The sequence below is a fragment of the Sapajus apella genome, unplaced genomic scaffold (assembly GCF_009761245.1).
Source record: "Sapajus apella isolate SASKATOON/1434 unplaced genomic scaffold, GSC_monkey_1.0 scaffold5, whole genome shotgun sequence".
Taxonomy (NCBI): Eukaryota; Metazoa; Chordata; class Mammalia; order Primates; family Cebidae; genus Sapajus; species Sapajus apella.
In genome coordinates this window covers 34,039,880-34,066,079 of record NW_022436945.1, presented here as the reverse complement: position 1 = coordinate 34,066,079, position 26,200 = coordinate 34,039,880, and positions in this window count along the sequence as shown.

Below are 26,200 nucleotides of genomic sequence, written 5' to 3'. Positions count from 1 at the left end.
TAGATAATAAAGCACCCATACAATTTCAACCAATAAAAATGTTGGAAAAGTCACAATTAGAAAGAACATTAAAAATGTTTTTCATGGAAAGTGGCAAGTCTCACTAAGGCTATTTTGGATGAAACAAATGAAAATATACTCAAATTAGCAGTAAAGGAGGCTATATCTTATACCATATGTCCTCAAAAATTCAAAGATAAGAAAGAAACTATACCTAGATCTGATGGGAATTTGACCTGGAAGTTGGAATGAAGTCTTATGTTGCCATATCTTGGGCATTAGATATTAATTGTTGCAGGATAATCAGACTGCTTGCATTCAAATCGCAGTTTACCCAGTCTATAGATACATGACCTTGAGTAAATCATTTACCATCTTTTTAAATGTAGGAAAATGGTTGTTGTGAGGATTAAATGATGTCAACATATACATATGCAAAGTGACTAGACAGCGTGAGGCACACAGTAAGTGCTACAGAAGAATGTACTAATATTATACTTCTTGGGCTGCTCCAGTTTGCCTCTTTTTTTCTCCATTGACTGGATTTCACCAGATCATCTTGCTGGTCTCAGCATGGAAGCCTCCTGTATCCTCTCTATAGCATGTAACTGCTTTCTTTCTGGCAAGATTCTGCACTGGTTTTGAGTTAAATATGTGTTTCCAATCCAGTCGGTCATAGACAGAAAATGAATGAAAAACTAGGATATGAAAAGCTTTAAGAATCTCTGTGAGTCAGGGAATGAAATATAGCTTAAATAAATATGCATGTTTTAATATCTAAAAAGTACTGAAGATAATGGCTTAATGATTAGTCCGGGGTAATCTTAAAAGTTTGTAAAAATGTCCAAGCAAATTAAAGGCCAATACTGAGGTAACTATCCTAATGAGAAATTTATACTCCTTTCCATGAGTAATAGGGAAACATGAAAGATTTTGGGCAAGACAGTGTTTGAAGATAATAACTTTGAAAGCAATGTGGAGATAGAAATAGATGGTGTAGAGACAGAAGGTTATGAGAGGAAAGAAGACAGGATGTGAATCTACTGCAGGGTTTAACCAACATGGTTCACACAGAAAAATCAGTAATTATGAGAAAAAGCTGAATTCTATATCACCTACTGATGCGTGAAACATGAATTACCTATAGCTGTGTAGCAAAGATAGTTCTCCTTTCTAAAAGTATATAAAAATATATTAATGTGTCCACATCACCAGGATGACTATAAAGATCAAATTAAATCATGTATATGGTCATATATACACATATATTTGTATACATACATATATATGTGTGTGCTCATATTTACATATGTAATATACATATATGTGTGTATATGTGTGCATGTGTACATATATGTGTATTTATGTGTGTATATACACATATGTATATAATTTTGAAGACTCAATAATGACACTGAAAGGCATTTACTAATGCTTATTTAGTATCTGAAACCTATTCTCAAATAAAATCAATTCCCAAGGGGAGCATTTGTTCTATAATATATTCAATAGCAGTAGAAGCTCAAGCATCGCTCATATTTCTACACTAAAAACTTAATTCCAGAAGACTTGTAGCACAAATTCTAGCTGAAAATAAATCTTTCTTCTTCTGAAAAAAAATTTTACTTTCTCTCTTCCATACTTGTAGTATGTTCAGATTTTTAAAAAACATGATTGAAGCCAGAAGTGTAAAAATAATTTTACATTTTGATACAGCTGCAGTAAATACAAATAAATTAGCTGATAAATCCTCAGCATCCAGCCTTTGATAAGCCCCAAAAATGCTCTGTTACATTAGAATTTATTACGCATCTGGGAATCCTTAAACTTTTCAAATATGACTGGTTTTAAAATCACTTGAGGAGTCTGCCAAGATGGCCGAATAGGAACAGCTCTGGAGTGCAACTCCCAGCAAGAGTGATGGGGAAGGCGAGTGATCTCCACATTTCCAACCGAGGTACCAGGTTTAATTCAATGGAACTGGTTAGTCAGTGGGTGTAGCCCAATTAGGGCAAACGGAGGCAGGGTGGGGCGCTGCCTCACCTGGGAAGCACAACTTGTCAGAGGACAAACCTCCTACCTAACAGAGACCAACAGGGACTTGGGGACTTTTCCAGCCACTCTGGCACACCAATTGAGATCCCTGTGCATCTCCCATGGTCTTTTTATTATATATATATATATATATATATATATATATATATATAAAATTGCATTTTAGGTTCTGGGTACATGTGAAGAACATACAGGATTGTTGCATAGGTACATACATGGAAATGTGGTTTGCTGCCTCCATCCCCATCACCTATATCTGGCATTTCTCCCCATGATATCCCTCCCCAACTCCCCATCCCCACTGTCCCTCCCTAGTTCCACCCCACAAACCTCAGTGTGTGATGTTTCCCTCCCTGTGTCCATGTGCTCTCATTGTTCAACACCCATCTATGAGTGAGAACATGTGGTGTTTGATTTTCTGTTCTTGTATCAGCTTGCTGAGAATGATGGTCTCCAGGTTCATCCGTGTCCCTACAAAGGACACGAACTCATCATTTTTTATAGCTGCATAGTATTCCATGGTGTATATGTGCCACATTTTCCCTGTCCAGTCTATCATCCATGGGCATTTGGGTTGGTTCCAAGTCTTTGATATTGTAAACAGTGCTGCAATGAACATTCATGTGCATGTGTCCTTATAATAGAATGATTTATAATCTTTTAGATATATACCTAGTAATGGGATTGCTGGGTCAAATGGAATTTCTATTTCTAGGTCCTTGAGGAATTGCCACACTGTCTTCCACAATGGCTGAACTAATTTACACTCCCACCAACAGTATAAAAGTGTTCCAATTTCTCCACATCCTCTCCAGCATATGTTGTCTCCAGATTTTTTAATGATCACCATTCTAACTGGCGTGAGATGGTATCTCAATGTAGTTTTGATTTGCGTTTCTCTAATGACCAGTGACGATGAGCATTTTTTCATATGTTTGTTGGCCTCATAAATGTCTTCTATTGAAAAGTGTCTGTTCATACCCTTTGCGCACTTTGGAATGGGTTTGTTTTTTTCTTGTAAATCTGCTTTAGTTCTTTTTAGATTCTGGATATAAACCCTTTGTCAGATGGGTAGATTGCAAAAATTTTTTTCCCATTCTGTTTGTTGCCAATTTACTCTAATGATTGTTTCTTTTGCTGTGCAGAAGCTCTGGAGTTTAATTAGGTCTCATTTCTCTATTTTGGCTTTTGTTGCCAATGCTTTTGGTGTTTTAGTCATGAAGTCCTTGTCTATGCCTATGTCATGAATGGTTTTGCCTAGATTTTTTTCTAGGGTTTTTATGGTGTTAGGTCTTATGTTTAAATCTTTAAGCCATCTGGAGTTAATTTTTGTATAAGGCATCAGGAAGGGGTCCAGTTTCTGCTTTCTTCACATGGCTAGCCTGTTTCCCCAACACCATTTATTAAACAGGGAATCCTTTCCCCACTGCTTATTTTTGTCAGATTTGTCAAAATTCAGATGGTTGTAGATGTGTGGCATTGCCTCCGAGGCCTCTGTTCTGTTCCATTGCTCTATATCTCTGTTTTGGTACCAGTACCATGCTGTTTTGATTGCTGTAGACTCGTAGTATAGTTTGAAGTCAGGTAGTGTGATGTCTCCAGCCTTGTTCTTTTTGCTTAGAATTAACTTGGCTATGTGGCCTCTCTTTTGGTTCCATAGGAAGTTTAAGGTGTTTTTTTCCAGTTCTGTGAAGAATGTCATTCGTAGCTTGATGATGATAGTGTTGAACATATGAATTACTTTGGGCAGTATGGCCATTTTCACGATATTGATTCTTTCTAACCATGAGCATGGAATGTTTCTCCATCTCTCTGTGTTCTCTCTTATTTCATTGAGAAGTGGTTTGTAGTTCTCCTTGAAGAGGTCCTTTACATTCTTTGTTAGTTGTATTCCTAGATATTTTATTCCTTTGTAGCAATTGTGAATTGCAGCTTGTTCTTGATTTGACTCTCTTTAAGTCTGTTATTGGTATATAGTAATGCTTGTGATTTTTGCATTGATTTTGTATCCTGAGACTTTGCTAAAGTTGCTTATCAGTTTCTGGAGATTTTGGGCTGAAATGATGGGGTCTTCTAAATATACAATCATGTCATCTCCAAATAGAGACAATTCGACTTCCTCCTTTCCTAATTGAACACCCTTTATTTCTTTTTCTTGCCTAATTGCTCTGGCTAGAACTTCCAATATTATATTGAATAGGAGTGGTGAGAGAGGGCCTCCTTGTCTAGTGCCAGATTTCAAAGGGAATGTTTCCAGTTTTTGCCCATTCAGTATGATATTGGCTGTGGGTTTGTTGTAAACAGTTTTATTATTTTGAGACGCATTCCGTTGATACCTAGTTTATTGAGGGTTTTTAGCATAAAGGGCTGTTGAATTGTGTTGAAGGCCTTCTTTGCATCTATTGAGATAATCACGTGGTTCTTGTCTTTGGTTATGTTTATGTGGTGAATTACATTTATAGAATTGCATATGTTGAACCAGCCTTGCATCCCTGGGATGAAGCTTACTTGGTCGTGGTGGATAAGCATTTCAATGTGCTGTTGCAATCGGTTTGCCAGTATGATATTGAAGATTTTTGCATGTATGTTCATGATGGATATTGGCCTGAAGTTTTCTTTTCTTGCTGAGTCTCTGCTGGGAATGAAGACACAATGTACCAGAATCTCTGGGACACATTTAAAGCAGTGTCTAGAGGACAATTTATAGCAATAAATGCCCATATGAGAAGCATGGAAGGATCTAAAATCAAAACCCTATCGTCAAAATTGAGTGAGCTAGAGGAGCAAGATCAAAAAAACTCAAAAGCTAGCAGAAGACAATAAATAACTAAGATCAGAACACAACTCAAGGAGATAGAGACACAAGAAAACCTTTCAAAAAAATCAATAAATCCAGGAGCTGTTTTTTTTTTAAAAAAGATCAACAAAATAGACAGACCACTAGCCAGATTAATAAAAAAGAAAAGAGAGCATAACCAAATAGATGCAATAAAAAATGATAAAGGGGATATCACCACAGATTCCACAGAAATACAAACCACCATCAGAGATTACTACAAACAACTCTATGCACATAAATCAGTAAACCTGGGAGAAATGGATAAATTCCTGGACACTTACATCCTCCCAAGCCTAAACCAGGAAGAAGTAAAAAACCTGAATAGACCAAAACAAGGGCTGACGTTGAGGCAGCAATTAATAGCCTACCAACCAAAAAAAGTCCAGACCCAGATGGGTTCACAGCCAAATTCTACCAGACATACAAGGAGGAGCTGGTACCACTCCTTCTGAAACTATTCCAAACAATCCAAAAAGAGGGAATCCTCCCCAAATCTTTTTATGAGACCAACATCTCCCATGGTCTTTACAGCCAGCAGACCAGGAGATTTCCACCAGGCTGACAAGTGCTGCAGGTTTCCAGCACAGATCTGAGTGGCCATTCAAGCTGGCTCAGCAAATTTTCAGCACAAATCTGGGTAGCCATTTTGGCTGGCGCCTGGAACACCTGTGAGACAGAGCCTCCCACTTCCCTGAAATAATGGGAGCTGAAGGAAGGGAGCCAAGTGATCTGGCTCTATGGGTCCCACCCCCACAAAGACCAGCAAACTGAAACCCTCTGGCTTGAGAGCTTCACAGCCAGCACAGCAGTTTGAGCTCGACCTGGAATGGTTGAGCTCAGTTGGAGGAAGTGTGTCTGCCATTGCTGACACAGTATAACCTTATCTGTGTAAACAAAAGTGTGAGGAAGTTTACACAGCAGCTGCACAGAGCCCGCAGCAGCTCAGGATTACCTCTGCAGGCAGACTGTGACTAGATCCCTCCTTGCTGGGCAGGGCATCTCTGAAAAAGGCAGCAGCACATCAGACACTTATAAATAAAACCCAAACTTCCCAGGACAGAGCACCTGGGAAAAGGGGTGGTTGTGAAATCCACTGTTTCAGACTTAAACATCCCTTCCCAGTGGCCCAAAAGGGAAGAACAGAGCTCCCAACACAGCTCTTGAACTCTGATAAGGGACAGACTGCCTCCTCAATTGGCTCCCTGACCCCTGTATACCCAAAAAGACACCTAATACGGGAGAGCTCTGGCTGACATCTGGCGGATACCCTTCTGGGATGAAGCTACCAGAGAAAAGAACAGGCAGCAATCCTTGCTGTTCTGCAGCCCCTGCGGGTGATTCCCAGGCAAGCAGGGTCTGGAATAGACCTCCAGCAGTACTGCAGCAGAGGGGCCTGCCTGTTAGAAGGAAAACTAAAAACAGAAAGAAAGAGCTTCAATATCAACAGAAAGGATGTCCACTCAGAGACTCCATCCTAAAGTCACTAACTTAAAGACCAAAGGTAGACAAATCCACGAATATGGGAAGAAACCAGCACAAAAAGGATAAAATCACCAAAAACCAGAACACCTCTCCTCCTCCAAGGGATCATAATTCCTCACCAGCAAGGGAACAAAACTGGATGGAGAATGAGTTTGACGAATTGACAGAAGCAGGCTTCAGAAGGTGGGTAATTACAAATTTCTCTGAGCTAAAGGAACATGTTCTAACCCAATGCAAAGAAACTAGGAACCTTGAAAAAAGGTTAGACAAAATGATAACTAGAATAACCAGCTTAGAAAAGAAAATAAACGACTTGATGGAGCTGAAAATCACAGCACAAGAAATTCGTGAAGCATACATAAGTTTTGACAGCATAATTGATCAAGCAGAAGAAAGGATATCAGAGATTGAAGATTAACTCAATTAAATAAAACAAGAAGGCAAGATTAGAGACTAAAGAGGAAAAAAGAAATGAGCAAAGTCTCCAATAAATATGGGATTATGTGAAAAGATCTAATCTACATTTGATCGGTGTACCTGAATGTGATGGGGAGAATGAATCCAAGCTGGAAACCACTCTTAAGGATATTATCCAGGAGAACTTCCCTAACCTAACATGGCAGGCCAACATTTAAATCCAGGAAGTACAGAGAACATCATGAAGATATTCCTCAAGAAGAGCAACCCCAAGGCATATAATCCTCAGATTCACTAATGTTGAAATGAAGGGAAAAATGCTAAGGGCAGCCAGAGATAAAGGTTGGGTTACCCACAAAGGGAAGCACATCAGACTCACAGTGGATCTCTTGACAGTAACCCTACAAGTCAGAAGAGAGTGGGGGCCAATTTTCAACATCCTTAAAGAAAAGAACTTTGAACACAGAATTTCACATCCAGCAAAACTAATCATCATAAGTGAAGGAGAAATAAAATCCTCTATGGACAAGGAATTCCTGAGAGATTGCATCATCACCAGGCCTGCCTTACGAGAGCTCCTGAAGGAAGCACTAAACATGAAAAGGAAAAACCAGTACTGGCCACTGTGAAAACATATGAAACAGTAAAGACCATCGACACAATGAAGAAACTGCGTCCACTAACGGGCAAAACAACCAGTTGGTATCAAAATGGCAGGACCAAATTCACAAATAACAATATTAACCTTAAACTTAAATGGGCTAAATACTCCAATCAAAAGACACAGACTGGCAAATTGGATAACAATTCAAGACCCTATGGTGTGCTGTATTCAGGAGACCCATCTCATGTGCAAAGACACAGAGAGACTCAAAATAAAGGGATGGATGAAAGCAAGTGAAGAGCAAAGAAACCCAGGGGCTGCAATCCTAATCTCTGAAAAAATGGACTTTAAACCAAAAAAGATCAAAAGAGACAAAGAAGAGCATTACATAATGGTAAAGGGATCAATGCAACAAAAAGAGCTAACTACCGTAAATATGTATGCAGCCAATAGAGGAGCACCCAGATACCTAAAGCAAGTTTGTAACAACCTACAAAGAGACTTAGACTCCCACACAATAATAATGGAAGACTTTAACACTCCACTGTCAATATTCGACAGATCAACAAGGCAGAAAATTAACAAGGATATCCAGGACTTGAACTCAGATCTGAACCAAGTGGACCTGGCACACAAATATAGAACTCTCTAGTCCAAATCCACAGATCAGAACCACATTGCACTTACTCTAAAACTGACCACAAAATTGGAAGTAAATCACTCCTCAGTAAATGCAAAAGAATGAAAATTATAACAACCAGTCTCACAGACTACAGTGCAATCAAATTAGAACACAGGATTAAGAAACTGACTCGAAACCACACAACTACATGGAAAATGAACAACCTGCTCCTAAATGACTACTGGATAAATAATGAAATGAATGCAGATATAAACATGCTCTTTGAAACCAATGAGAATGAAGACACAATGTACTAGAATCTCTGGGACACATTTAAAGCAGTGTCTAAAGGGAAATTTAGGACTAAATGCCCACATGAGAAGTGTGGACAGATCTAAACTCAACACACTAACTCACAATTAAAAAAACTAGAGGAGCAAGATCAAACAAATTTCAAAAGCTAGCAGAAGACAAGAAATAACTAAGATCAGAGCAGAATTGAAGGAGATAGGGACACAAAAATAGTTCAAAAAAATCAATAAATCCAGGAGCTGTTTTTTTGAAAAGATCAACAAAATAGATAGAACCCTAGCCAGACTAATAAAAATGAAAAAAGAGAAGAATCAAATAGATGCAATAAAAAATGGTAAAGGGGATATCACCACCAATTCCACAAAAATACAAACTACCATCAGAGATTACTACAAACACCTCTATGCAGATAAACCAGTAAATCTAGAAGAAATGGATAAATTCCGGGCCACTTACGCCCTCCCAAGACCTAAACAGGAAGAGCTGGATCCCTGAATAGACCAATAACATGATCTGAAGTTGAGGCAGCAGTTAATAGCCTACCATCCAAAAAGAGTCCAGGTCCAGACCGGCTCACAGCTGAATTCTACCAGGTATATAAAGAGGAGTTAGTACCAATCCTTCTGAAACTATTCCAAACAACACAAAAAGAGGGAATCTTCCCTAACTCATTTTATGAGAACGAACATCATCCTGGCAGAGACACAACTATAAAAGAAAATTTCAGGCAAATATCCATGATGAACATTCATGCAAAAATCTTCAATAAAATACTGGCAAACCAAATGCAACAGCACATCAAAACACTTATCCATCATGATCAAGTAGGCTTCATTCCAGGGATGCAAGGCTGGTTCAACAAACGCAATTCTATATATGTAATCCATCACATAAACAGAACCAAAGACAAAAAAACACATGATTATCTCAATAGACACAGAGAAGGCCTTTGACAAAATTCAACAGTCCCTTATGCTAAAAACTCTCAATAAACTAGGCATCAATGAAACATATCTCAAAAAATAAGAGCTGTTTATGACAAACCCACAGCCAATGTCATACTGAATGGGCAAAAACTGGAAGCATTGCTTTTGAAAACTGTCACTAGACAAGGCTGCCCTCTCTCACTACTCCTATTGAACATAGTATTGGAAGTTTTATCCAGAGCAATCAGGCAAGAAAAATAAATAAATGATATTCAATTAGGAAAAGAAGAAGTCAAATTGTCTCTGATTGCAGATGACAAGATTGTATATTTAGAAGACCCCATCATCTCAGCCCAAAATCTCCTTAAGATAATAAGTAACTTCAGCAAAGTCTCAGAATACAAAATCAAAGTGCAAAAATCACAAGCATTCCTATACACCAATAACAGATAAACAGAGAGTGAAATCATGAGTAAACTCCCATTCATGATTGCCACAAAGAGATAAAATACCTGGGAATACAAGTAACAAAGGTTGTAAAGGACCTCTTCAAGGAGAACTACAAACCACTGCTCAAAGAAATAAGAGAGGACACAAACAGATGGAAAAACATTCCATGCTCATGGTTAGGAAGAATAAATATCCTGAAAATGGCCATACTGCCTGAAGTATTTTATAGATTCAATGCTATCCCCATTAAGTTACCATCGATCTTCTTTACAGACTGGCTAAAACTACCTTAAAATTCATATAGAACCAAAAAAGAGCCCGCATAGCCAAGACAATACTAATTAAAAAGAACAAAGCTGGAGGCATCATGCTACCTGACTTCAAACTATACTAGGCTATAGTAATAAAACTATATTAAGCTACAGTAATCAAAACAGCATGGTACTGGTACCAAAACAGAGATATAGAACAATGGTGGAACAGAACAGAGGCCTCAAAAGTAATGCCACACATCTACAACAATCTGATCTTTGACATACCTGACAAAAACAAGCAGCGGGAAAAGGATACCTTGCTTAATAAATGATGTTGGGAAAACTGGCTAGCCATGAGCAGAAAGCTGAAACTGGACCCCTTCCTTACACCTTATACAAAAATTAACTCCAGACGGCTTAAAGATTTAAACATAAGACCTAACACCATAAAAACCTCATAAGAAAACCTAGGCAATACCATTCAGGACATAGGCATAGGCAAGGACTTCATGACTAAAACACCAAAAGTAATGGCAACAAAAGCCAAAATAGACAAATGAGATCTAATTAAACTTAAGAGCTTCTGCACAGCAAAAGAAACAATCATTAGAATGAACTGGCAACCAACAGAATGGGAAAAAATGTTTGCAATTTACCCATCTGACAAAGGGCTAATATCCAGATTCCACAAAGAACTAAAACAAATCTACAAGAAACAAACAAACAACTGTATCAAAAAGTGGGCAAAAGATATGAACAGAAACTTGCAAAAGAAGATGTTTATGCATCCAACAAACATATGAAAGAATGCTCATCATCACTGGTCATTAGAGAAATGCAAATCAAAACCACATTGAGAAACCATTTCATGCCAGTTAGAATAGCGATCATTAAAAAATCAGGAAACAACAGATGCGGGAGAGGGTATGGAGAAATAGGAATGCTTTTATACTGTTACTGGGAGTGTAAATTTGTTCAACCATTGTGGAAGACAGTGTGGTGATTCCTCAAGGACCTACAAATAGAAATACCATTTGACCCAGCAATCCCATTACTGGGTATATACCCAACGGATTATAAGTTGTTGTAACATAAAGACACATGTACACATATGTTCATTGTGGCACTGTTTACAATAGCGAAGATGTGGAACTAATCCAAATGCCCATCAGTGATGGACTCGATAAAGAAAATGTGGCACATATACACCATGGAATACTATGCAGCCAAAAAAAAGAATGAGTTCGTGTCCTTTGCGGGGATGATGAATCTGGAAACTATCATTCTCAGCCAACAGACACAAGAACAGAAAACCAAATACCACATGTTCTCACTCATATGTGGGTGTTGAACTATGAGAACACATGGACACAGGGAGGAAAACATCACAAACCAGGGTCTATTGGGGGCTGGGGGGCTTGGGGAAGGATATCGGGTGGTGGGGAGATTGAGGAGAAATAACATTATGAGAAATACCTAATGTAGGTGACTGGGTGTTGGAGGCAGCAAACCACCATGGCATGTGTATGCCTATGTAATAATCCTGCAAGATCTGCACATGTACCCATATATATGTGTATATACATATATATGTGTGTGTGTTTGTATGTGTGTGTATATATATATATATCACTTGAAGAACCTTAAATAAATAAACATTCAAGGGCCAATGCTGTTCTACTCTGTTCAATTCCTGAGTTTTGCTATTATCACTTCATTCTTTCCATTCTTCTGCATTTTGTTAAAGACATTCCCTTCAGGATGAATTATTCTGTTTCATCATTTCTTTTTCTCCTATGTCAACAGTATCCTAAAATATATTGTTTTAGCAAAATACAAGAATATTTAAATACATATTCTAGTGTTATTCTTTCTAAAAATTAAGTCAGTGTTAGCATGTGTTTGCTTGAACACTTTATAAAATATGTAATGACTGGAGGCTACTGTTCAGGCAAACAGATAAATCACATTAAGAGTGGATGGGAATATTTATTTCATTTATATTTCTTGAAAGTCATAAGACTTTTTCTTGAAGTCTAACTCAATAATTATTTATGGAACAGTACATATATGAAGTACACAGTGCTTAGAAGTACAATCCCCATAAATAATGCCATTATTATTATTGTTACTGGAAGTAAATCTCACCATTTTGCTGGAGAGTGAATATGAAAAAAGTTATTTTAATGTTAAGTGAACAAAAAGATACTAAACTAAAGCACAAATTTGTTGGTCATGGCTACTGTATAATACCTCAAACTTACCCAAAATGCAGGTCATCTTAAAAGGATTCATAGTAATTTTTGGCCTTGCAGCTAACATATTATTTTGAGTTGAAATCAAATTTAAGCATTTTATTGCAATGATTTTGTGCATATGAAGGTCAGCAGAATGCTGAAAATGTATTATTTTTAACAAATCAACATTGTTCTCTGAAATTCTGAATCTCTGAGAAGAGTTGATAAGCCATGGTTTCTCACTATGCATTCTTGCCTAGTGTTTTGAGACTTCAAATGCATTCTTGCCTAGTATTATGAGACTTCAAATCAACAAAACAAAGTTTGCCATAATAACCTCCTCCTCCTTTGTTTAAAATCCTTGTGCTGCTTGCATGTTTTGTTCTTGCAGAAACATTTATCAGAGTTGACAGGGAATATAATTTTCTGATATTATAGATGGCTGATATCTATTATGTGTCAATGTTCTAAATGCTTTTACATATATGAATGCATTAAATATTCACAAAAATCCTATTCAAAAGGCACTCTTGGTACCACTGTATTATACATAGGAAAACAGAAGCAAGGTGGTGTTATATAACTTGCTGAAGGTAACATACGTAGAGCCCAGTCTATAGGCTCTAGTGTCCATATCCTTACCATTTACTCTGTACAACACTTCAATTAGCACAAAGGATAATTTGGTTAAATACCAGATATACTCAAATAATATTACTAAAAATATTGATAATGTTTTATATAACCAAATGCAAAAGCACAAAATAAGAAGGGCAGTTTATGAGTTACAATTATGGCAAAAACTTGGACTTCTTGACTATGATTCAATAGTATATGTTGCTTATCGTTCTGCATGTGTAGGATACAAATATAAATTATTATATGCTTTATTTTTCTTAAATCTTGACTAAATATATGTTTGCACCAGAGGACACGTCTTAATTCTTAATGAAAAACCTATTAATTACCACAATATTTACATTACATTTACTTTTTGAATCTTGTCAATGCAGAGTTAAGTTTCTTTCCAAGTCTATCTAAAAAGGGCAAAAATCTATGTTGTCATCCAAGGACTATTAACATGTATGCTTGAGACCATTAATTCCTGTAGTAAGCAACTACATTTGTTAAAATGTTTGTTGTAGAAAAATATATTTGTTCTCTTCAAGTTGTTAATCTCCTTTGTCATAGAAAGCTGATTTTGTTCACTAAGCCCATTAGTGAGTAAAATATTATCCCATTGACTGTCACCTTACTGATCTTTTCATTATTAATTTAATCAATTACAGGAAATCCTGCTGATTCCCATAAAATAGGAGAAATTCCTTAGGGTCTTCTTTCTTGAAAGAAAAAAAAAGGATTTATTTGATAAGTTTAATAAATTAATGGTTGTAACAGATGAACCTCAGAACCCAATGCAGAATCTTGATTTTTCCACCTCAGTAAGACACTAACAACATAGAAGTTACTTAAAATAAGGGACCCAGTACGAATGACCACAAACCATGTTCTTTGCTAAAAGTTGAAATAAGTGGAATTATTTAATCTAGGGGAAAAAGAACCTAAAGACAAAGAATAGTAACATTTGAATAGCATTTATTAACTCATAATGAAATCTATTTTCTATTCTTGTTGAACATGCTATGCTTCCCTTGATGCAGTCTTAAATTGTAACATAGCCACTTTTTCTATGTGCCCATGTATACACACACATATGTATATGTATATTCATTTATTTAGAGAACCCCTATGTGGTAAGCATTTTTATTACTCTTATTATCTATGATGATGATGATCCTTTTATGAAAATGTAAACTAAGGTATACAACTCATGAGTGGAGAAATTTGGATTTGAACTAGACAGTCTATTTCAGAGTCTACCTTTTACACGGCACTCTCTCGCATAATAGAACTATTTAAGCAGTTGAAGGTCTGTTATGTCAAAAGGGTCGCAGGTTTTACTAACAGGATAACTTATGCCCGCTCATCTTAGTTTCAGAACTAGACAAAACCCAAAAGAAGAGAAAGAGTGGCCTATTGGGGCCAGCCTGTTTCTTACTAAGAAAGCAGGATCAATAATTTAGGGCCAGGTTTCTCAACTTTGGCACTACTGACATTTGGGACTGGAAAATTCTTTGCTATGGAGGCCTCTGTGTACTTCGGGGTACTAGCAGAATCCCTTTCCTCTAGCCCCTAGATTCCAGTAGCAACCCCTCAGTCATGATAACTAAAAATGCCTCCAGACATTGCCAAATGTGTCCTAGAGGTCAGAATTACCTACATTGAGAATCACTGCTTTAGAGACAAGGATAAAATTTTCCCCTTTCAATACGAGAGAAAGTTTACCAGAATATAAAGTTTAGTTAGAAAGAATGAATAATTCTATTTGTGGCAATTGTGAATGGAAGTTTGTTCTTGATTTGGCTCTCTTTAAGTCTGTTATTGGCGTATAGGAATGCATCTGATTTTTGCACATTGATTTTGTATCCTGAGACTTTGCTGAAGTTGCTTATCAGTTTCAGGAGATTTGGGGCAAAGAGAATAAAGTACCTAGGAATACAACTAACAAGGAATGTAAAGGACCTCTTCAAGGAGAACTACAAGCCACTGCTCAATGAAATAAGAGAGGACACAAACAGATGGAGAAATATTGCATGTTCATGGTTAGGAAGAATCAATATCATGAAAATGGCCATACTGCCCAAAGTAATTTACAGATTCAACACTATCCCCATCAAGCTACCAATAACCTTCTTCATAGAACTGGAAAAAACTACCTTAAACTTCATATGGAACCAAAAGAGAGCCCACATAGCCAAGTCAATTCTAAGCAAAAAGAACAAAGCAGGAGGCATCACACTACCGGACTTCAAACTATACTACAAGGCTACAGTAATCAAAACAGCATGGTACTGGTACCAAAACAGAGATATAGACCAATGGAACAGAACAGAGGTCTTGGAGGCAACACAACATATCCACAACCATCTGATCTTTGACAAACCAGACAAAAACAAGCAATGGGTAAAGGATTTCCTGTTTAATAAATGGTGTTGGGAAAAGTGGCTAGCCATGTGCAGAAAGCAGAAACTGGACCCCTTCCTGACACCTTACACTAAAATTAACTCCAGATGGATTAAAGACTTAAACATAAGACCTCACACCATAAAAACCCTAGAAGAAAATCTAGGTAAAACCATTCAGGGCATAGGTGCAGGCAAGGACTTCATGACCAAAACACCAAAAGCATTGGCAACAAAAGCCAAAATAGACAAATGGGACCTAATCAAACTCCACAGCTTCTTCACAGCAAAAGAAACATTCATTAGAGTGAATCGGCAACCAACAGAATGGGAAAAAATTTTTGCAGTTTACTCATCTGACAAAGGGCTGATATCCAGAATTTACAAAGAACTAAAACAGATTTACAAGAAAAAAACAAACAAACCCATTCAAAAGTGGGAAAAGGATATGAACAGATACTTTACAAAAGAAGACATACACGAGGCCAACAAACATATGAAAAAATGCTCATCATCACTGGTCATCAGAGAAATGTAAATCAAAACAACATTGAGGTACCATCTCACGCCAGTTAGAATGGCAATCATTAAAAAATCTGGAGACAACAGATGTTGGAGAGGATGTGGAGAAATAGCAACACTTTTACACTGTTGGTGGGACTGTAAATTAGTTCAACCATTATGGAAGACAGTGTGGCTATTCCTCAAGGACCTAGAAATAGAAATTCTATTTGAACCGGCAATCCCATTACTGGGTATATACCCAAAGGATTACAAATCGTTCTACTATAAGGACACATGCACACGAATGTTCATTGCAGCACTGTTTACAATAGCAAAGACCTGGAACCAACCCAAATGCCCATCGACAATAGACTGGACAGGGAAAATGTGGCATATATACACCATGGAATATTATGCAGCCATAAAAAATGATGAGTTTGTGTCCTTTGTAGGGACATGGATGAACCTGGAGACCATCATTCTCAGCAAACTGACAGAAGAGCAGAAGATCAAACACCACATGTTCTCACTCATAGGTGGGTGTTGAACAATGAGAACATATGGACATAGGGAGGGGAGCACTACACACTGGGGTCAGTTGAGGGGAAATAGGGGAGGGACGGTGGTGGGTGGGGAGCTGGGGAGAGACAGCAAGGGGAGAGATGCCAGATGTAGGTGATGGGGAGGAAGGCAGCAAATCACACTGCCACGTGTGTACCTATGCAATAATCTTGCATGTTCTTCACATGTACCCCAAAACCTAAAATGCAATAAAATAAATAAATGGGAAAAAAAAGAACATTATAAATTAATATTTTTCCCCCAGAAGTTTCATAATATATTACCATGTAATTGCACAGGAGAATTTGGTAATGACAGATTTCAAGACTAATCTGGGGCATTGTGAACTCTATTGTCTGGCATTCTATTAACCTCAAATCTCTATTAAACAATATTTCAATGTAAAAAAAAAAAAACTTACACGATTTTCTCAAATTTCTTTCAAGTTATCTGTAACCAATTAACATTCAAAGGGTTTTATTTTTAATGAGTAAAGCTGTGAATTATAAAATAAATATGCAGTAACCCATTAACTGGCCAGTAAATTAGAATAAAAAGATAAAAATTTCCTACTACAAAAAGAAAGCTCTAATTTACATGCAAATATGTAGAAGAAAAAAATGTGTGCTGGAATTTACTTTTAATGGATGGCAAAGCCAGAAAAGAGACAAGAGGTACAAATTGATGGTATCTCAAATCCACTGCCAGATAGACCTACAAAGAAATGGGCCAATGTCCTCAGGATGAACTATTTTAATGATAGTCTTGCTACATGAGAAAAATTATGAATTCATCTAATGAACATTAGTATGTAAATTATTCATTAGTGCAACTATCAGAATAAAATTAGAATTTCTAGGTTCATAAATTGTCCATACTTCTGCCTTCTATAGCGTGAGAGATGCTGTATTTTTGACGATTAGCTACTACTTTAGTAAAAGATAATTACAAATGGCATAGGAATATAAGAGCATTAAGTATTATTATAAATTTGCTCTTAGTAAATAAACATGTTTGATTGTTCTGTCATTAGAAGAGGGCTAGGCCTACTGACTACGTACTTAACGATTTTAAATTTTCTTAGTGTGATGGCAACAAGCTGGTAGTTTTGATATTTATTAATTAGAAACTTTTTTTAAAAATTTCATACATGGAAGTCTGTACTCCCCTTCAAGATCTGGCATGTTGGCAACCAAACTGATGTCACATGAATGAAATAAAAATATTTTTCATCTCTTTTTTTCCTTAAAAAAAAAAAGAAAGAATGAATGAATGAATAAGGTCTAATATTTTCTAGTACAACAGGGTGACTATAATCACACATAATTTAGTTGTATATTTTAAAATAGCTTGAAGAGGATAATTGGATTGTATGTAACACAAAGGGTAAATGCTTGAGGTGACATGTACTGCTTACCCTGTTGTGATTATTACACATTGCATGTCTATATCCGAAATATCTCATGTAGCCCGTAAATAGATACACCTAGTACATATCCACAAAAATTAAAAATAAAAAACACTACAGAAGACAAAAACATATAACAAAGGGAGAGGCAGGATGCAGCCAAAAGCCTGATAAAAAGTAAAAATTACCGAAAGTAACTGATACACATCCAGAAGCAAAAAATGAAAATAAAGGTACATTTTGAAAGGAAAATTACTATCTCTCCAATTTCAAGGTCTCATTTCCTTTTTCCACTCATCCCCACCTAAGAAGAATGACAAGCGCACAAACTTGGTTTTTGTGGACTCTTAATAACCTGTTTTCATTATACCAGTAACATTAACTCATTGCAGAAGAACAGGTACGCCAAAAGAAGAAACAATTGTTAAAAGTCTTTGTATACATACCATCAGAACAAGACTTTTCTAAAATGTCAAAAACCACAGATGTTGGTGATGATGCAGAGAAAAGGGAACACCTATACACTGGCAAAAACATTTTTTAAGAATAAGAATAGAACCTGTCACAAAAAAATAATAAAGTTTCCAAGTGTCTATGATCCTTATAGAGCAAACAGGGCTTATTCTATCATCTCCTTCATTCTCCACCAGAAACAGCAAGTGTATAGAACTGCCATCATTCCCTGCTGTGGCCATAGCAGGTGTCACAAGTTGATGGCAATACTTTCCTGCCAAGCTTAGATGTAGCTTCAGATTCCCATTAGCATTGCATTCTAGGCAAAACCTATCACTAATCAGAGTTGACATGTGAGACAAACTCAATTTTTCATACCTGTTACAGATGCTATGGTTCTCTTGATGCATTCTGAGACTAACAACCATTTTTGGCAATCACATAAACTGTTAACTCATAGTGAGTTTATTTTTCTACCAGATATTTAAGCATCACTTTATCTATGTTGATCCAAAGGTAAGTTTGGGACACTATAAAATGTTATTTTACTAGAGAAGCTCTTTTTTTTAACTTGTGGTTAAACCCATGGAGATATTTGTAACTGGCTCCCAAATAATAGAATTCAATTATATTACCAGTCTCAAGTCACCTACAAATTTGATAAGAATTATCTCTTCATTACATAAATTAATAAAAATGTTCAATTCAACAGATTCGCATTGCTTGAGAAACTTCACAATTTTATACCAGTCCATTTTTGCATACCATTGGCTCCATGTTTAATCAACAAACATTTGCTGAATAGAATCTCTTAATAGTCTTTTAGAAATGATTACTAACTACCCAAGTATAGCTTCCAGTCTATTATTTGATATCATAAATCCTTGTCAAAAACTTTGGTGAAGTCCAGAAACCTTACCCACCATGTTTCCTAATCTACTCTCAAAGACAGAAGCAAGGTTAATATAACGTTACCTTGACAAGAGTAAGTAGTAAAGAATTGGATTTATTGATCATTATATGATTAATGATTATTTAATGATTATTAAATGATCAAATAATTATTTTCAATAAATCCAATTCTTTACTACTTACTCTTGTCAAGGTTATCAAAACTCTAAGGTTACACAAACATGTTTGTAATCTAAAGTGGTGATTCAAATATAAAAATATGTCAATTTCAAATAAAATCTATCAGAGATCTAAAATCTAAATAAGATCTTTCTGGAACATCATTCTAAACCCTGTATAAGACAAAAGGCCTCCCTACTTTATCTGAATTTGGGGGGCACTAAAATTATTGACATTTCCACTGGTTTCTAGTTTTATGCTTAAGTGGAAAGCACTTAGTGAACTCTCCTGCCATCGGATATGGGCTAACATAAACTAGAAATTGATGGTTAGATGACCCTTTAGCTGAAATGGCCTCTCTAACATTAGGAAAGTTTCTCAGGTCAACCCACCCCACATTGTGCTTCTTCTACAAAATCTTTTAGAATTCTCTCTCCCCTTATTTTCCACCCCCTTAGTTTTCCTCTCTCCCTTCCTTCCTAGAGGCAAAACCCGAATTCTTTCTGTTTTCTCTCTCAAATATATATATTTGTTTTCCTTCTGCCCTCAAGATATCTTTTATGAAGACACTTTTCTAAAATAGAAGAGGGCAAAAAAGAGGATAATTCATATAATTCCCAAGAAGACAGGACACTATGAATTACTAAAGTAAACTGAATGTCAGAATAAAAGCAATGCAAATCTACTGAAATATGGCAACCGACATCCTGCTTCAGTATGAGGAAGATAAGAGGAACTGATCTGGACCATGGCAAACGAAAAAGGGCATGCCAGCCTAAAAGGGACAGCTGTTATTTAGCTACAAAAAAGTGTTTGACATGCGAGCACACTGATCTGGTCTCATGAGAGAATCTGGGAATTCACACTGCATGCAAAATCTCCTAAGTTTAAAATATTGGTTTATTTTAATGTATGATTCATGTCAAAGTAAATATGTCTGTAGGCTGCATAAGGCCTGGGAAAACCAGTGGGCCACCACTGTTCTAAACAAAAAATGTATCTTTTAAAGTTAATTCTTGTGCCAGCTGTTAAGCAAATAAAATTTTCACAAACACCCACATTATCTACATTTTAAATGCCAGAGAAAGCGATTCAGAGAGATGTAGCTAGTAATTTGTAAAATTCAGAGCTAACACAAGAAGGAGCCAATATGAAATGGCCATCGAATTTCCAAGTTTGCATCATGCAATTCAGCTTATTTTATATGTACCCAGCTTTAAGCTTTTCTTTAAAAAGGCACATCAACTAGTATATGCATTGTTATCATGATGATGCATTAGCAGTAAGGGGAAGCAATAAGGCAAACTGACCACTCTTCTTGACTTTGTTATTTTTCTCAGCATTGAAAGTTATCACTGTGCAACATATGATTTCTGTCCCTATCAGGATCTTTGGTTAAAAAGTGAACAGCTTTCGACTGCAATAATCTAACAGGCAATTACCTTCTTCGCTATCACACAGAATACAACTTTTCAAATATGTGAAGAAAACTAAAAGACACTCTCTAGTACCTCTTAAAAGGTACTTTTTAAATTCTTTCAATTGTTCTGTGGTTTTCTACATTTATTTTGCTCGTTTAACACTCAGGTCGTCTTCTCCCCCATTTAGTCATCATACTCTTTATGGCATGAAAGGAGAATTGATCTTCCTAGAAGAAAGCACTGTGTGATTTTAATAAATGGGCACATTATGTAACTGGAATGAATATTCTCTAAAACTTTTGGTGTAATTTATAACAGCCTTTCATCACAGATAAAGTCAATCCTCAAAGACTCAAATATCTTTTGTGAAAAAAACAAAGTCACACTAAAGATGAATTTGTACCACCAGAATTACTTTTTACCTGAAAGTGGAAATAGAACAAGCTGCACAAACATCTCTCCATCCACAGGAGTTAAATGAAATTCATATCCTACAATTCCTTTGAGACATACTATTTTTATCCTTTCTTTCTCCCTGAAATATCTTTTGTATTTTTAAGTACCCTGATTATTTTTGTAGCGAATAATAATTACAGTCATCATAATGACAAAAGTCTTAGGCAGTAAATGAAAGATAAAATTAACTACTGAGTTTCTGGAAAGGGAGTGCATTGTTCCTAGCTAAAGATTAAGGAAAGATTTGCTCTTAATAACAATGTTTAACACAGCTGTGCACATTTTTATGCCTACCTGCACAGTGCCAAGAGAAAAACGCAAGCCAAGGGGAAGTCCAGAAATCAGGCTGAGTTTCACTAAAGCCACGTTTATGTTTGTTAACATTTTGCCAGGTTTTCACAGAGATTTCTATTATGTGATAATATCCAATATATTACAGAAACTCCTTTTATTCTTCTCTTAGTTGAATAAAATGACAGGCATTTTAAAGGAATGAAAAGCTTATTTGGGTGGTTCTGGGTGTGTTCAACTCTACATGTTTAGGAATCCCACTTTCTGAGCTCTACAATCCCTCCTCCACTGCCAGTTAAGTGTCTTGGTTGAACCCCCAGGAACCCATCTATTGTTTAGGTCCAGTAAAATATGGCGCCTGAGAAAAGAATGAATCCTGCTTACTGTTGTGCTACAGATGGGAATCCTGGTGGCTTTGAAGGTTAATGTGCCACAGCAAAGGCCGCAGCTATTTAAGCAGAAGTTATTAGTGCCATAGCGTAATGGTCTGTCAGCATTTGTCTGGTCCTAGCCTCCATCCATCTGTTCAGAATCTGCATCCAACTTCACATCGGCCGTCCGGAGCATGTCCCAGAGACAATTAGAGGGAATTGGTCAGTATTTCCATAACCCTCACCTCAAGTCTACTAGTTGGGGAGATGCATTTAAAAATAATTGTTCTTCTTTATCCAAAGACTAAATCCTTATTCGTGTGATTAAGACCCTTCTCTACTACCAAGCTTCCCAGACATAGACAAATTTCCTGGCGCTTTATCTATTACTTGTTGCCAAATGCTTCTCCTTCCATGTTCCGCTAATCTGCCAAAAGAGCCACCTGTCTGCCTGGCCATCCCTGGACTTCCTTGTGACAACTGACCTGTCTGTACATTCCTTCAAGAGGCCTTCAGTGGCTCTGATTCCCAGGCTGGCTCATCTCACTATCAGTAACAGAGTCTAGACACTAACATTTAAGGAAAATCTGGTATTAAATTTCTAAGACATGGCTAAAAATGTATTAGAAGTCTTGACTACCAGACAGGCCTAATTTTGTTGTTAAGCTGACTCAGCAACAACTTAAAGAATCGAGTCAGCACTTAGCACATAATTGATTTTAAATGTATACACCTTGTTTGGAATCTTGTTATAATGCAACAATGTTTTCTTTTAAGGAAGTATGACTAGCATTTTGAGAAATGATTACATCTATTTTGAATAAAAGACTTTCCATTAGGGAGGGTGTTCTGTTTTTTAACGGTTTACAGAATAAAAAATGCATGGATGCATTCCATGAATACAATTAACAAATTGCAGAAGGTTTTGGAAACATATATACCAGACTTCCTGAAAATGTCAATATCAGGTCAGATAGGCAAACAATTGAAAAAAAAAAAAAGAAAAAAGAAATCCTGTCTTGTCCTATAGTGCCCCCAGGTGGACAATATGAATAAGGTAGTCTAACTATAGCAAATTCTCACCTGCTTTAAAGCTCACATGACATACATCCCTGCATGCCTGAGACTAGCCAGGTTTTTACCTTTTGTCACAGCATTATCAATAACAAAGCTATCTTTTACTGTACAAAGATTCTGGGTTTAGAAGAAAATTCATAACTTGGAAAGAGGCTTAGTTCAAAAGACACTACCTCCAGCCATTGCCTACTTGAGCTGTCGAATCTCCCTTGTTCATGATACTCCAGCCACATCCGCCTTTATTTTCCTCAAAGATTCCAAGCCACTGTCCCTGATGTTCCTTCTACCTGGAAGACTTTCTCTTTCCCTAGACTGAAATAAAGTTGTTTCTGTTCATCACTCAAATCTCAGCCCAAATATAGTGACTTCCCCCTCTATATTCCAACACTGCTTCTACTATCTGCCTTGAATTCAGCAAGACTAATCTAATTAGGCCCTTTACCCCTTTTCAAGACTATCTCTTCAAGAAGCCCCAGATTCCAAAGCACTCCTCATCTCTCACGCTCTAATGCTCATAAAGCAATTGAGGCTATCATGAGTCCAGGTGGGGCTGAAATGGTTCCTACTTATTCTTACTGTCCTGGAATTTACATTAATGATATCCTTCTACATTTACAAAAACACTCTGTTTGAATGATAATTTATATATTCACGGGCCTATTTTGTATCCTTCTTCAGCCCTCACTCAATTGCTAAAAGCATCCATTGTACCCTTTGAGATACATGGCTCATCAACAAAAATCCTCTCAGTTCATTCTCAAATCCTTCTACTAGTGTTTTCTTTATTTTCCTGCTGAAATTAAAATCTAGTTATTACGTGAGAACTATGCTTTCCTACAAATCTCTCATGGAGTAATGGTTCCCTCCCCCTCAAACATAGTCTGGTACGTTTGAAAGTAAAAGAGACTCAGTCCTCATTCCTGCTTTCAGACAGTTTTGCTTCCTCTTTCCTATTAATACAAGAGCTTTTAATTACATGTCATCCGATGTAACTCACTGTTGCTGTCATTGAATACCCCAGTAGCTAATACCTTGTAAAATTTCTCAAAAATTATAATCCTATTTCTCAGCATGATGTAGCACCTATAAATACTTCGATATTTATTGTCAGAAGAGTTCAGTGGAAAGTTACATGCTTTGTGGGAGAAACATCTTATATGCTGTTGTCTTTGATTACTGAAATAGTCTTCCACCTTGTCTCCATATTTCCACCTTTCTTCACCCTCAACACAGAAACTGGAATACTTTTTGTAAAATGTAATTTAACAAAACTATACAACAATTTCCATTTGACTTAGACAAAAGTTAAAATCCTTTAAATGGTTTAGGAGGTTGTTAGCCTTGCTCTACCTCTCGTTAGCTTCATTCCAGTGAAAATGGCCTCCTTACTGTCACTTGAACAGGCCTCATATGACTCCAGATTACCTCCCAATTGACTCTTCCCTCAGTCTGGACTGTACTTCCCAGCTATCTGCATGGCCAACTCCTTCACAACTGTGGAAGAAATGGCTCAATTCCACCTTTTCAATATGTTCTCCTTCATCTCCTATTAAAAAATGCAACCACTTTGAGAATCTTCTAATTACCATAGGCTTTTTCAATGGTACTTTTAAAAATCATTTCTGTTATTTATTATTCATGTCAGAACAAAAACCTCACAAAGAGAGATTTTCATCTAACTTGCCACCAATGTATCTCAAGCACCTAGAACTGTCCCAGGACATAGTAGGTATATAGTAAGTATTTTGAACAGATTAATATAAGGATATTTAAGCTAATTTATAGTTGCCATCCATATAGAGCCATACACATAAATAGAATTTATGTATTTGTCAAATATATTTTAGTTTTTGAGCATCATAGTCAATTCTGCTAATCAAAGATAAAAATTTAATGACATAGAGATCAAGTTATGGGGTCCTCATTCATGCTTTAATTCAATGGTCATGCGTTTTTACGTTTTATATTTGAAGTAACATATTTTTAACTCAACATAGTCCCCCAAAGTCCATCTTGTTTTACATCCAATAAATAGCACTGATTTTCTTTTTGCTATTAGGCCCATATATATGTATTTGTGTTTGTGAATCCTGATTTAAATTTCCAACACAGTGGCCAGATAAATATTTCTTAAAGCATTACTGGATGCTTACCTTCAGCAATCTTCAGCAAACTCTGTGAAAGAGCAAGTACAGGTCAGTCTTCATCCCATACACAAGCAATCCTATAAATATAGATGAGAAAGCATCACCAAAATATCCTAGGTGTGGCTTCTGAGTGCAGACTCAAATGTAGAGTCTATCTCTTATTCATATGTAAGGACATTGCAGTCCCTAGAATAACATGTGATATGTAACAGACTTAGGACCATGCACTGGAGTGCCAGTTTTCAAAGGGAATGCTTCCACTTTTTACCCATTCAGTATGATACTGGCTCATAAGTGAGTGTTAAACAATGAGAACACATGGACACAGGGAGGGGAACATCACACACTGGGGTCTGTTGTGGCATGGAGAGATTGGGGAGAGATAACATTAGGAAAAATACCTAATGTAGGTGACTGGGGGATGGAGGCAGCAAACCACCATGGTATGTGTATACCTATGTAACAATCCTGCAAGATCTGCACATGAAGCCCAGAACTTAAAGTATAATTTTAAAAAGTCGAGGGGGGGCATTTAGTTCCATTTAGAGGACACACACTGGTAGATTTGTTCATTTAATAAATATTCTTTCCTTCATTCAGCAAGTACCCATATGCTCCCATATGCCATGCCTATTTTAGGTGACAGAGATATCATAGTGAATAGGATTGCTTAGGGTTGACTTGGCTATGCAGGCTCTTTTTTGGTTCCATATGAAGTTTAAGGTGGATTTTCCCAGTTTTGTGAAGAAAGTTCGTGGTAGCTTGATGGGGATAGCATTGAATCTATAAATTACTTTGGGCAGTATGGTCATTTTCACAATACTGATCCTTCCTAATCATGAGCATGGAATGTTTTTCCATCTGTTTGTGTCCTCTCTTATTTCCTTGAGCAGTGGTTTGTAGTTCTCCTTGAAGGAGGTCCTTCACACCCTTTGTTAGTTGTATTCCAAGGCATTTTATTCTCTTTGTAGTAATTGTGAATGGGAGTTCACTCATGATTTGGCTCTCTTTAAGACTCATTGGTGTATAGGAATGCTTGTGATTTTAGCACATTGATTTTGTATCCTGAGAATTTGCTGAAGTTGCTTATCATCTTAAGGAGGTTTTGGGCTGAGATGATGGGGTCTTCTAAATATACAATTGTGTTGTCTGCAAATAGAGACAATTTGAATTCCTCTTTTCCTAATTGAATATCCTTTATTTCTTTTTCTTGCCTGAT